This window comes from Nelumbo lutea, chromosome 8 (assembly GCF_056320005.1).
Source record: "Nelumbo lutea isolate HS-2025 chromosome 8, American lotus-T2T, whole genome shotgun sequence".
In the NCBI taxonomy this organism is placed as follows: Eukaryota; Viridiplantae; Streptophyta; class Magnoliopsida; order Proteales; family Nelumbonaceae; genus Nelumbo; species Nelumbo lutea.
The window spans coordinates 17,824,521-17,836,811 of record NC_142691.1 but is presented as its reverse complement, the minus strand read 5'-3'; the positions used below and the strand labels follow the sequence as shown (position 1 = coordinate 17,836,811).

At 43.7% G+C, this 12,291-nt stretch overlaps 1 long non-coding RNA gene across 1 annotated transcript; it reads right to left on the bottom strand.

Annotated features, from left to right (window-relative positions):
- Window positions 1-7,902: 7,902 nt before the first annotated feature.
- Window positions 7,903-9,023, bottom strand: LOC148843090 (uncharacterized). Its single transcript, XR_016103630.1, has 2 exons — window positions 8,618-9,023; window positions 7,903-8,502 (listed from the first exon to the last, which is right to left on the bottom strand). It is a non-coding gene; the product is annotated as an uncharacterized LOC148843090 (long non-coding RNA).
- Window positions 9,024-12,291: the final 3,268 nt, after the last annotated feature.

The following is a 12,291-nucleotide window of genomic DNA, read 5'->3' as shown; positions in this document are numbered from 1 at the left end:
GAGGGCTGAAGGGAGAGGATATTTAGTATTGTATGCCTTAGGTTTGAAGATCCCAGGGATTCTATAAAAAATAAAAAAAGGTAAAATATAAAAACCTCTCCTAAATTTTCTGACAATCATATAAATCTCCCTTTCCAGTCTTTTGATTTTAATAAAAACTTCATTTATAGTTTTCAAAAAAAAAACATACAATTTCCTCCCTTTTCTCATCTTTCCGAACTGAAGAGGTTGATGTAATGCATATATTTTTTTAAATACCAAATTCACCCTTACGGTTATCCATTTAGATATAAATTTACTAAAATTGGCATTTTCTCTGTTATTAACTTATTATTATACTCTTCGAGGAACTCCGTATTTCTATGAAACCTCCGCTGTAGTCACCAACGGTAGAATCGTATATAGTTCTATTAGACCTCCCTCCCCCCACCTTTTCTTTCAGAGGTAGTGCCATCAGTACAAACCTCAACCCTCAACCCCACTACTTGTATCACTCCCTTTCTCTAGGAATAGAAACGGCCGGGGGACTATGACGGTGAGGATGAACCATCGCCAGTGTCATCACTGCCGTTATCATCTCCAACAGTCTCTAGAAAATATCTGTAATAGAAAAAGTCCGAGTAGGGGTGTCAATCGATCAGTTTTGGTTTAGATCAATTCAAACCTTATTAAATCGGATTTGGATGGTCCATTATAATTATTTGGACGGTTCAATAATCTGATCATGAGCCAAACCCTTGTCCAATTTGAAATCAATCAAAACCGAATCTAGCATAAAATCACTTTTATGAAAGCATTTTTATGAAAACATTTTTACAGAAATACTTTTATAAAAGTACTTTTATGGAAGCACTTTTACAGAAGTACTTCTATAAAAATCACTTTTACAAAAGCACTTATATAAAAAGTACTTTTACGAAATCACTTACAAATGTACTTTTATGAAAGTACTTTTAAAAGTACTTTTACACGAAAGCACTTTTATGAAATCACTTTTACAAAAACTTTTATGGAAGTACTTTTATAAAAGTACTTTTACGAAAGCACTTTTACAAAAATACTTTTATGAAATCACTTTCATAAAAACACTTCTACGAGTGTACTTTTATGAAATTATTTTTATAAAATAACTTTTACGAAAGCGCTTTTATAAAAGTCTATGGAAGTACTTTTCTAAAAGTGCCTTTATAAAAGCACTTTTACAAAGTACTTTTAATAAAGTATTTTTATAAAAACACTTATAAAATATTTTTATCAAAGTACTTTTACAAAAGTGCTTTTTCAATGCAAAGTTCTTTTATAAAATTTTTGATATTTCATTTGGACTGGGTTGAGTCCAATCCAATCCAATCCATTAACATCTTAATGTATTGGATTGGATTTGGACTGGATTGGGTCCAGTCTATTTGTAAGTGGACTCACAATGGACTGGATCAGATTGGACCAAATCTAATCCATTTGTAAATGAGCTCACATTTGACTGAGTGGGGTTGTGGATGCGGATAGGAATCATGGCACCATTGTCATTGTGGTACTCAAAAGTAGCAAAAGAAACAAAACTACGGTCATTAGCTTCTGAGAACAGAAGACAAAGGAAGATCAATGGATTGCCACTAGAGAAAAAGACTGGTATTGCTGTGTTGATGGGTTTTGAAAAGAAAAAGGAAAGAAACTTGGGGAGGAATGGTTGTCTTCTAGAATCCAAGAATCCAACCATTAAATCATCTAATGAGGCTACGGAGAACCTAAGCATTAAATCGTTCATCCACACCTCTACGAGCTTGGTGTCATGGACGTGGCATAAGTTCAAGGGTCCCATCGATGGCATATCCCAACATGTGGCTCTTGTTACCGGCAACAATCCTCTTAGAGTGCTTGGTGAGATGACCGTCAACTCTCTAGGCAATATCAGGGCTCTGATGCTTGATGTTGAACAAGATCTTGCAGTTGTTGGCATCAAGACCCACATCCTCAGAAAACAGAAATGAACCTAATTACACAGCAGGTGTGAGGTGTCTCTCTACAATCTTTCCCATGGTCTACATTGGCCTTGATCTCACCAAAACCAGAACCATGTTGGTCTTGGTGTAGGTTTCACAGACCACTTTATTGATCGAGTCCTGTTTGGGGCAGACGTCAAGCAATGCATCCGATTTGATCCCAAAGCGTTTCTAAGTGGTCATCATCCTCATTCAGATGTGGATACAAAGGTATCTCATGTAACCGTTTTCGGCTACGTACCAATGTTTTGTGATGTAAAATTTTTTGGCAAAGTACCTCGTTATTCGACCCGGTGGTGGCGTGCCTTAGTGACGAGTTACTTGGTGGCGAACTCCCTGGGGGAGAACTGCTTGGTGGTGAACTGCCTTGGTAGCGAACTGCCTTGGTGGCGAACTGCCTGGTGGCGAACTCCCTGGTGACGAACTGCCTGGGGGCGGACTGCCTTGGTGGCAAACTGCCTTGGTGGCAAACTGCCTTGGTGGCGAATTGCCTGGGGGCGAACTGCCTGGGGGTGAACTACCTTGGTGGCGAACTGCCTGGTGGCGAACTGCCTGGGGGTGAACTGCCTTGGGGCGAACTGCCTGGGGGCGAACTACCTGGTGGCGAACTCCCTGGTGGCGAACTTCCTGGGGGCGAACTGCCTTGGTGGCGAACTGCCTGGGGGTGAACTGCCTTGGGGCGAACTGCCTTGGTGGCAAACTGTCTGGTGGCGAACTCCCTGGTGGCGAACTGCCTTGGTGGCGAACTGCCTGGGGGCAAACTGCCTTGGGGCGAACTGCCTTGGTGGCAAACTGCCTGGTGACGAACTCCCTCGTGGCGAACTGCCTGGGGACGAACTGCCTGGTGGCGAACCCCCTGGTGGCGAACCCCCTGGTGGCGAACTGCCTGGGACGAACTGCCTGGCGAACTCCCTACTAGGCGGTCGACGCCTTAGAGAATGTTGGAGTTCCCTGGTGCGGCGCAATTCGACTGCCCTCAGCATGAGGTGGTCTTCTTTCCCTTGTAGGCTGCGAGAGATGAGGGACCTGCGAGAACTTCACATTTTCCTCCTCTTTGTAGGTGGCAGGAGTTGAGGGACCTCCGAGAACTCCATCTCTTCCTCCTCCTTGTAGGTGGGGGGAGTTGAGGGACTTCCGAGAACTGCATCTTTTCCTCCTCTTCGTAGGCGGTGGGAGCTGAAGGACCTGCAAGAACTAAATCAGAGGTCCCAGGGGTACTTTCCCGGTGGGGGCTCTCCGATGCTTAAGTTAGCACTCTTATTGTAGAGAGCTTTGAAGATAATATGAGAGAGCTAGAGAGCAGGGTTACTTCCCTTTCTTTTTCCTCCTCTTCCCCTTTGGGGGGTGAGGTCTTTATATACCGGAGTCCTCACGGGTTAGGTGGGTGAAAAGCCTCCAAACGGTAAGACTCGTCGCATCCTGTTAGAACCGGGGTACGATGGTGAACTCCTCGAGGTCGTCAGGTTGGCGCTTGTGTCAGGCGGCCAGATCAGCGCCTACGCCGGGTTGTCAGAGGGGTGCCTACGTCAGTCGGCGGGTCAGTGTCTAGGCCAGGTCGTCAAGTTGGCGCCTATGTCAGTCAGCGGGTCAGTGTCTAGATCAGGTCGTCAAGCCGGTGCCTGTGTCAGTCGGCGGGTCAGTGTCTAGATCAGGTCGTCAAGATGGCGCCTTGGCCGGATCATGCACTAGGCTGGTCCAGGTCGGCCAGGTCGCGCAGGGCGTGCGTAGTTCGCGTAGGCCGCGCGCAATTCGCGCAGGCCGCACGCGCACCGCGTAGTTCGCGCAGGCCGCACGCACGCCACGCAGGTCGCGCAGGCGCGCAGGCGCGCAGGCCGCACGCACACCGCGTAGGCCGCGCGTAGGTCGCGCCAGGCCGACCAGACTGGTGCCCGGGTGGGCCACCAACTTCGTAAGTTTGTTGGCTGGGTGTTTTCCTAGTTGTCACAAGGTGCCACGTGTCACAATTTTACTGGAGGGCCAAATCTGCCCTCATCAATAGCCCCCCACTCCCGAGCTGATAGTAACTCAGCGAAGGGAGTAGATTTCTTTTGGCCCGTAAATCGATGAGCTAGTAAGTGCTGATCCAATTACTAGTATGGCCCGTAGGCTTTGGGAGTGACTCGTAGTCTATTCTTTTTTGACTTTTCCCGTGCCGGAGAGGCGACCGGGTCTTAAGCATTAACGTGGCCCGTAGGCTTTTGGGAGCGACTTGTAGTCTACTCTTTTTTGACTTTTGCCCGTGCCGGAGAGGCGACCGGGTCTTAAGCAGTAATGTGGCCCGTAGGCTTTTGGGAGCGACTCGTAGTCTACTCTTTTTTGACTTTTGCCCGTGCCGGAGAGGCGACTGGGTCTTAAGCAGTAATGTGCCCTGTAGACTTTTGGGAGCGACTTGTAGTCTACTCTTTTTTGACTTTTGCCCGTGCCGGAGAGGCAACCGGGTCTTAAGTAGTGAGGTGGCCCGTAGGCTTGGCCTGCATCAGCTTCGTAATGCTGGTCACCTACTCCTACAAGAAGCTACTAGGGGCTCGACCTTCAAGGGCAACACCACTAACTTTAGGTTGCCAGCTCACACGGGAGCCTTGGAAGGCTCGACCAGTAAGGGCGCTTATGTAGTCAGTTGACCGCCAACTCCCACGGAAGCCACGAAGAGCTCATCTTTGTAGGGGGGACCTTGCGGAGAGGACTGATGTGGCATTATCTGAATTGAAAGTAAGGTTGGTAGAGCTACTTAGTCCGTTAGCTCCCTGCATAGTCTCTGAGTTCATAAAAAATGTAAACTATAAAGCGATAGCTTCAATTTCTAAAAAGTGAGGACTTTAGTTTTGGAAAGATGAGAACTTAGCTTTGGTAGGATGAGAACTTAGCTTTTTGTAGCGGGTTCCCACAGATGGCGCCAATTGATGTAACCGTTTTCGGCCACGTACCAATGTTTTGTGATGTAAAATTTTTTGGCAAAGTACCTCGTTATTCAACCCGGTGGTGGCGTGCCTTAGTGACGAGCTACTTGGTGGCGAACTCCCTGGGGGAGAACTGCTTGGTGGCGAACTGCCTTGGTAGCGAACTGCCTGGTGGCAAACTGCCTTGGTGGCGAACTGCCTAGTGGCAAACTCCCTGGTGACGAACTGCCTGGGGGCGGACTGCCTTGGTGGCGAACTGCCTGGGGGTGAACTGCCTTGGTGGCGAACTGCCTGGGGGCGAACTGCCTTGGTGGCGAATTTCCTGGGGGCGAACTGCCTGGGGGCGAACTGCCTTGGTGGCGAACTGCCTGGTGGCGAACTCCCTGGTGGCGAACTGCCTTGGTGGCGAACTGCCTGGGGGTGAACTGCCTTGGGGCGAACTGCCTGGGGGTGAACTGCCTTGGTGGCGAACTGCCTGGGGGTGAACTGCCTTGGTGGCAAACTGCCTGGTGGCGAACTCCCTGGTGGCGAACTGCTTGGGGGCGAACTGCCTTGGGGCGAACTGCCTTGGTGGCAAACTGCCTGGTGGCGAACTCCCTGGTGGCGAACTGCCTGGGGGCGAACTGCCTGGTGGCGAACTGCCTGGGGGCGAACTGCCTAGCGAACTCCCTACTAGGCGATCGACGCCTTAGAGAATATTGGAGCTCCCTGGTGCAACGCAATCCGACTGCCCTCAGCATGAGGTGGTCTTCTTTCCCTTGTAGGCTGCGGGAGATGAGGGGCCTACAAGAACTTCATCTTTTCCTCCTCTTTGTAGGTGGCAGGAGTTGAGGGACCTCCAAGAACTCCATCTCTTCCTCCTCCTTGTAGGTGGGGGGAGTTGAGGGACTTCCGAGAACTACATCTTTTCCTCCTCTTCGTAGGCGGCGGGAGCTGAAGGACCTGCAAGAACTGAATCAGAGGTCCCGAGGGTACTTTCCCAGTGGGGGCTCTCTGATGCTTAAGTTAGCACTCTTATTGTAGAGAGCTTTGAAGATAATATTAGAGAACTAGAGAGTAGGGTTATTTCCCTTTCTTTTTCCTCCTCTTCCCCTTTGGGGGGTGAGGTCTTTATATACCGGAGTCCTCGCGGGTTAGGTGGGTGAAAAGCCTCTAAACGGTAAGACTCGTCGCATCCTGTCAGAACCGGGGTACGGTGGTGAACTCCTCGAGGTCGTCAGGCTGGCGCTTGTGTCAGGCGGCCAGATCGGCGCCTGGGCCGGGTTGTCAGAGAGGTGCCTACGTCAGTCGGCGGGTCAGTGTCTAGGCCAGGTCGTCAGGTCGGCGCCTATGTCAGTCGGCGGTCAGTGTCTAGATCAGGTCGTCAAGCTGGCGCCTGTGTCAGTCGGCGGGTCAGTGTCTAGATCAGGTCGTCAAGCTGGCGCCTTGGCCGGATCATGCGCTAGGCTGGTCCGGGTCGGCCAAGTCGCACAGGCCGTGCGCAGGCCGCATGCGCGCAGCGTAGTTCGCGCAGGCTGCTGGCAGGTCGCGCAGGTGTGCGTCAGGCCGCGCGCAGGTCGCGCCAGGCCAGCCAGACTGGTGCCTGGGTGGGCCACCAACTTCGTAAGTTTGTTGGCTGGGTGTTATCCTAGTTGTCACGAGGTGCCATGTGTCACAATTTTACTGGAGGGCCAAATCTGCCCTCATCAGTATCCATTCGAAAGGCTTGACAAAGAACAAGGAGATACCGCTACTTAAGATGTTTGTTTCAACTAAATGGTGTTAGATTTTTGGGAGGAATTTAATCCAAGGATTCTACTCATTAGGCTCCGTCAAACGGATCAAGGGACAGAGGGATCGATTTGTGAACATGGTAGTGAGTTCACAGATGATGGGCTCGGATGTGGGCCTTGGCGAGTCAGCTGCTAGAGCGTTGAGGAGGGGCTTGCTTCGACAAAGAGTTTGAGGGAGTAATAGTGTGAATGATGGGGGATTTGCTGGGCCAAATAATATCTTTGGGCCCATGTATATTTGGGAGCCAAGCTGTGATAGTGGAACCGTGAATTTCCCGTGGCAGTTCAATAATCAATAGTAGAGGGTGTGAGATTGAGAGAAAAGAATGTGTGTTCGTCATATCGTCAAAGACAACGTGGCGCGGTGGCGTGAAATGTATGCGCGCACTGTTTGAATATAGCCTCTGTGATGAAGGCTATAGCCCAGAAAAAGGAGAGCTGGCATAGTGTGTAATAATTAATTAATGGATTACACGGCCACCAAGAAAAGCGGAGGGAGGCGTGCTAGAGAATTCACCTCATCCATCAGTATGTAATATTTTAATTTTGGAATAAGATTAAAAGATGGTTGTGCGTGATCTGGTGCTCCCATTTGGTTGGTAGTTTGGACGTGGATTGTTTGGCTCGTAAGTTGAATTGTAAAAAGAGGAAAGCTTAAAGAATACGGGGTGATTAATTCAGTGGTCATTCTGATGCTTAAATTAATAATTGATTGTGTAAGTAAACTAAATACTTGATGACAATCGAGGTAGTAAGCAAATAATTGTATGTAACTTCTGGTAGATGCCTTTATATAGATAGGTTGTCGTAGCCTCATGAAACTCCTTCGATATCCTCGATCCATGGTGTTAAGAGTCCATTTCGCCCTAAGAGGTGAACAACGTACTAGCCAATAAGGCCTATTGTGTCCGTTTGATCTGAGCGAGATGAGAATAAGCTATATGATTGTGCGGCACAATCCCGAAGAGCTTGGAGACAGCTGATGTGCCTCTAGAGGTCTGACATGCATCACCTCGGTATGTTAGGCAATCCTAAACTATTTGGACCTCAGTCATTGCCAAGGTGCCCCGAGACACCCAAGGTGGTTTAATCCACCGAAGTGATAGATGGTGTTGAGATGTTATCAAATGCTGAATCACAACCTACCTCACAGGTCGTGTTCATGTGTCCTCTATTTACTAGATCGGGCCAATTCCCTCTTCATAAAAAGATTTTCAAACTTTGGCCATGAAATAGACAAACACATCATGGATGTATGATTTTAAATGCAATGAAAATTACCAAGACAGACACATCATTAATGATCAGAAACGGGCATGCGAGCACAATACATTAAAAGATATTTGGAAACGCTTCTTAATTCCAAGTGATCATCACCACGGTGGACACGATAACCGAAGAAGGCGTCCTTTCCATGAACAACAATTGAGCTATTGATATGAAAGCTGGGGTGGGTGATTGGACAGTCATTGACCGTGTAATTCACTTGTGTAGCATTGGTGACATTATTTGACTTGCCGGAGAGGAGAGTTGGGAGCTGTGTCCCCATCATCAAACTTCCAAGATCAGAGATATGAAGTCGCCTCGGGACAATGTGGCATAAAACATGTGGATCAAGGGAGTCGCTGTCTAAACTAGCACGACGACGACGACGAAAAGGAGATTGCCTCCTCAGGACTTTATTACTCGATACAAAAATTGTTGCTCCTGTTATTTGCGATTCTCTATCCTTCATCATACAAAAACTGTTGCTCCGAATATCAATCTCCGGTACCGGCTGCTGCTGCATAATCAATGGTTGCGTAGAACAAGGAACCAACAATGCGACCATGGCTACCGATAGAAACAGTATAAAAAAAACCATTCGCCATCAATCTCCTACTGTTGGAGCTGAGTAATATTAAAGAATAAAAGGAATGAAATTAAGTTAGTGATCTGATCTACGTACCCAAAAGACATACAAATAGCTAATCGACGGAATAGTACTACGTTCATTTTTATTCCCGATGTGAGATCATCCATCCCAAAGGAATTATATACCCAAAAGACATACAAAAAGCTAATCCACCAAACAGAAGGTTGAATTGAACTTAATTAGGAAAACAAAAGAATTATATTCTCTGCAATTTGATCCATAATGCAACATATATACTTCTCCATTGCCCTCTTTTTAATTCCCCAGCCCCTTCAATTTTCTTCCCATCAACAACTCAACTAAATAAAATAAGCCAAACTATTTTGTAGACAAAAAGATATAGAAAACGGGGCATTGAATTCAATTCTCATTACCTAGCTACCACCACACATCTATGATCTCAAACTAAAGTCGAAGAAAACAAATACACCTATATACAGTTTCCTGTAATTTTAGCAAAACATAGAAAAATATCATTTCAAAATTAGAGCAAACATACTTGATACAACTATATATAAACCAGTAAATTGAAGGATTTAAATTGAATGGTTCAGGATTGAGCAAACATGCTTTATACAACTATGAGGAAAATAAAGGATATGAATTGAATGGTTCAGAGTCTTCAGATATTAATGATCAAAATAGATAGCATGAAGAATCACCGGTGCACATAATAAGATATCAGAAAATGAAAACACAATACCTATATGAACGGTCACAACTCTGAATTGAGAAAAAACCATTAACATTCAACTATGAATTGGGTACTGCCATCATCATTGCGAGAATTCTGTACTTCTATATCTAGGAGACAAGCCTCAGGCATGTTATACGTCCATCGATAGGCAGGTGTCATAGAAATAGGGAGATATTAAGTAGTAGAGTTAGAGAAGAACGGGGTCTTTGGCATGTTGATATGGATTGTTGAGTCAGTCTTCAATTCGGATAAAGTTGAGGTTGTTTCACGTTGGTGAATCGGATAGAGTTAGGGGTGGCAAATCTTTCCTTTTCTATAAAAAGTTGTCTAAGTAAATCTCTCTCTCACCTACAGTTAGTTGCTAAAATCTTTCCTAAAATTTATCCTAAATTATCTCTCCCACTTTATCCTAAATCATCTCTAATTCCTATTTATCTCCTAACTTATCTCTAATTTACTAGAGATTTCTCTCCAAATTATCTCAAATTCCTATTTATCCTCTTTCCATCCTAAACTGTCTACCCCTCTTGTGTAACCCCATGAAGCAATATATATATATATATATATATATATATATATATATATATATATAAAGAAAGTTTAGATTAAAAAATTTAAGAAATATTTAAATATTTTAACAAATTATATAATGACTTTAAAATATTTATTAAAACAAAAAATATATTTTTAATAAAACTAATAATATTCATATTATTAATAGTTTTCTACAAAATTATGTACTACTATCAATTTAAATTATGATTTTCCAAACTATTCAAATTAAATGTCATTCAAAGAATAGAAATTTAACATTAAAAAATAAAATATCATTTCAATAGCTAAATATCTTAAATAACAAAATACTAAAAATAGATAAATAATTATTATTTTCAATAACTATTGGAGATTAAACTATTGTTATTTCTCAAAATTGAGAATATTAATTTAGCTGAAATTATGAGTGTTCATGAGTTGGTTCAGTTCAGTTGCAAGCTATTTGACTAACCAAATTGTCCTTGTCGAGTTAGAGAGTTCATCAGCTGAAACCGACTGACAATTTGTAAAAACTAACCCACTCAAGTTGTATTGGTTTGGGTCAACATTTTGGTTTGGTTAATCAGTTCAAAAGATGTGAAGTTAAAAATTAAATTTAAATTTTAAAAATTACAGTGCAATTATTAAAAAATAAATTTATGATATAAAACATTTTAGACTAAGAAATATGAGAAATTTTCAACTTTTTCATATTAAAAATTATATTTAAAATATAAAATATTAATATATATCAATGGTCAAGTCATTTGATTTTGGTCGGTTTATAAATGGCTGAAGTGAAACTGATCCAACTTGGTTGAATTGGAAAATTTTTGAACCAAAGCCAACCTAAAAGACTAGAAAACTAACTGACTTAAATTGGATTGATCGGGTTGGTCAGTTTCATCAGTTTGATGAATAAACATAACTGAAATTAATTATTGTTATTTTTGTATTATAAAAATTTTTAAAAGTAGTATATAAAATATGAATAATTATTAATTATTTTAAAAGTTGAAAATATAAAACAATTGTATACTCTTATGTGTTTCTATTAGTGTCATTTACTAGAACACACCTTATAGTTTTACATATTTACTTAAACCTATTTTATGGTTTTCATTTTACTAAAATATTCCATATATTTTATAACTTATTTATTTAATCAACCTTTCATTAAGGAGTGTTTGTTTTACCATTAGGTCCATGATTTTTTATTCCAAAAATACCCTTAACACTTTTTTGTACAAAAAACAAAATTGACCAAATATAGCCAATAAAGTGGTTGCCTGTGTCTTATTAAGGGAAAAATGGAATTTTAATTTTAATTTTGTTTTTACTAAATTTATTTAAATGAACATTAGGGTTGATACTGATTCTGCTCGATCCTAGGTAGTGCAAGAACAGAGGTCACACTTAGATAATCCTTACTAGTTAGGCGGAGCCGAGGTGGAAGGATGAAGCCGCGCAATGAGATCTAAAACCAAGAAAGAAGTCAAAGGCCCAAGGAGTTATCCTTGAGTAGATACTCCGACGCTCAAGTCAGTAAAAGAAGGTGGGTGGTTGGGCCAAGCAATTAGAGAGCAGTGTTGGACCGAGCAAAGTAACGGTATGGAAGTTAAGGGATGGATGCTTTACCTTGAGCGAGAGATACCTTTTACAGTCGAAGATCCATGTCCTGATCGGATGAGGCTTTCGAGGTTATCAGGATGAGGTTAACCGCTAAGGTATTTGGAATAAGACTTGATCCCCAACGGAGTTGTCACACTTATCCTTATGATGCGGTTGAAAGAATAAGGTGGGGCCACGAAGATGATGCATTGCTGACATGGCCAAAGAGTTAAACAAGGCCGCAGAGATGATGCAGTGCTGATGGGCCAAGGAAATAGGGTGTCCACGTGGTGTTTGGAGCCAACTCAACCATAACCTGAACACCACTCCCCTAGGTCTGGAGTTGAAGAGTGAAGTACTCGGCCAACATGTATAGCGGAAGAGTACTTTGGTCCTAGGCTGAGGAACTTGAAGTTGATTTTGGTTGAGCACATCGCCGGGGTCAAGTGGTTTGACTTGGACCAGTTCTCAAAGCTAGACCGATTGGTTCGATGTTGGTCCCATCCCCAAGATGAGTTGTCAAAGGCATCGCTTCGCTTCCCAAGACTTTACACGTGCAAAGAGTAGTTGTGTCGATTGGCCTTTCGAGCTTGTCAAAGCGGCACTTGATCTATAGTGTTGATCCTACCTTGATCTGGAGTGTTCGGAGCCCTATAAAAGTGGGTGAAAAGCATTTCCCCTTCATCATTTGCGAAGAAAAGTCACTCGGGGAGCTTGGTGAAGAGTAGTTTATAGTGCTCGATGTTTGATTCAGTTTCACAGCTTTTTGTTCTTTGTGCTAGGTAATATGTCTTCCTCGTCCTTCCGTTCTTTTTCCTCTTCTTCTACTTCTTGTTCTAAGTCAGAGCCAAGGACTTTCAGAGAG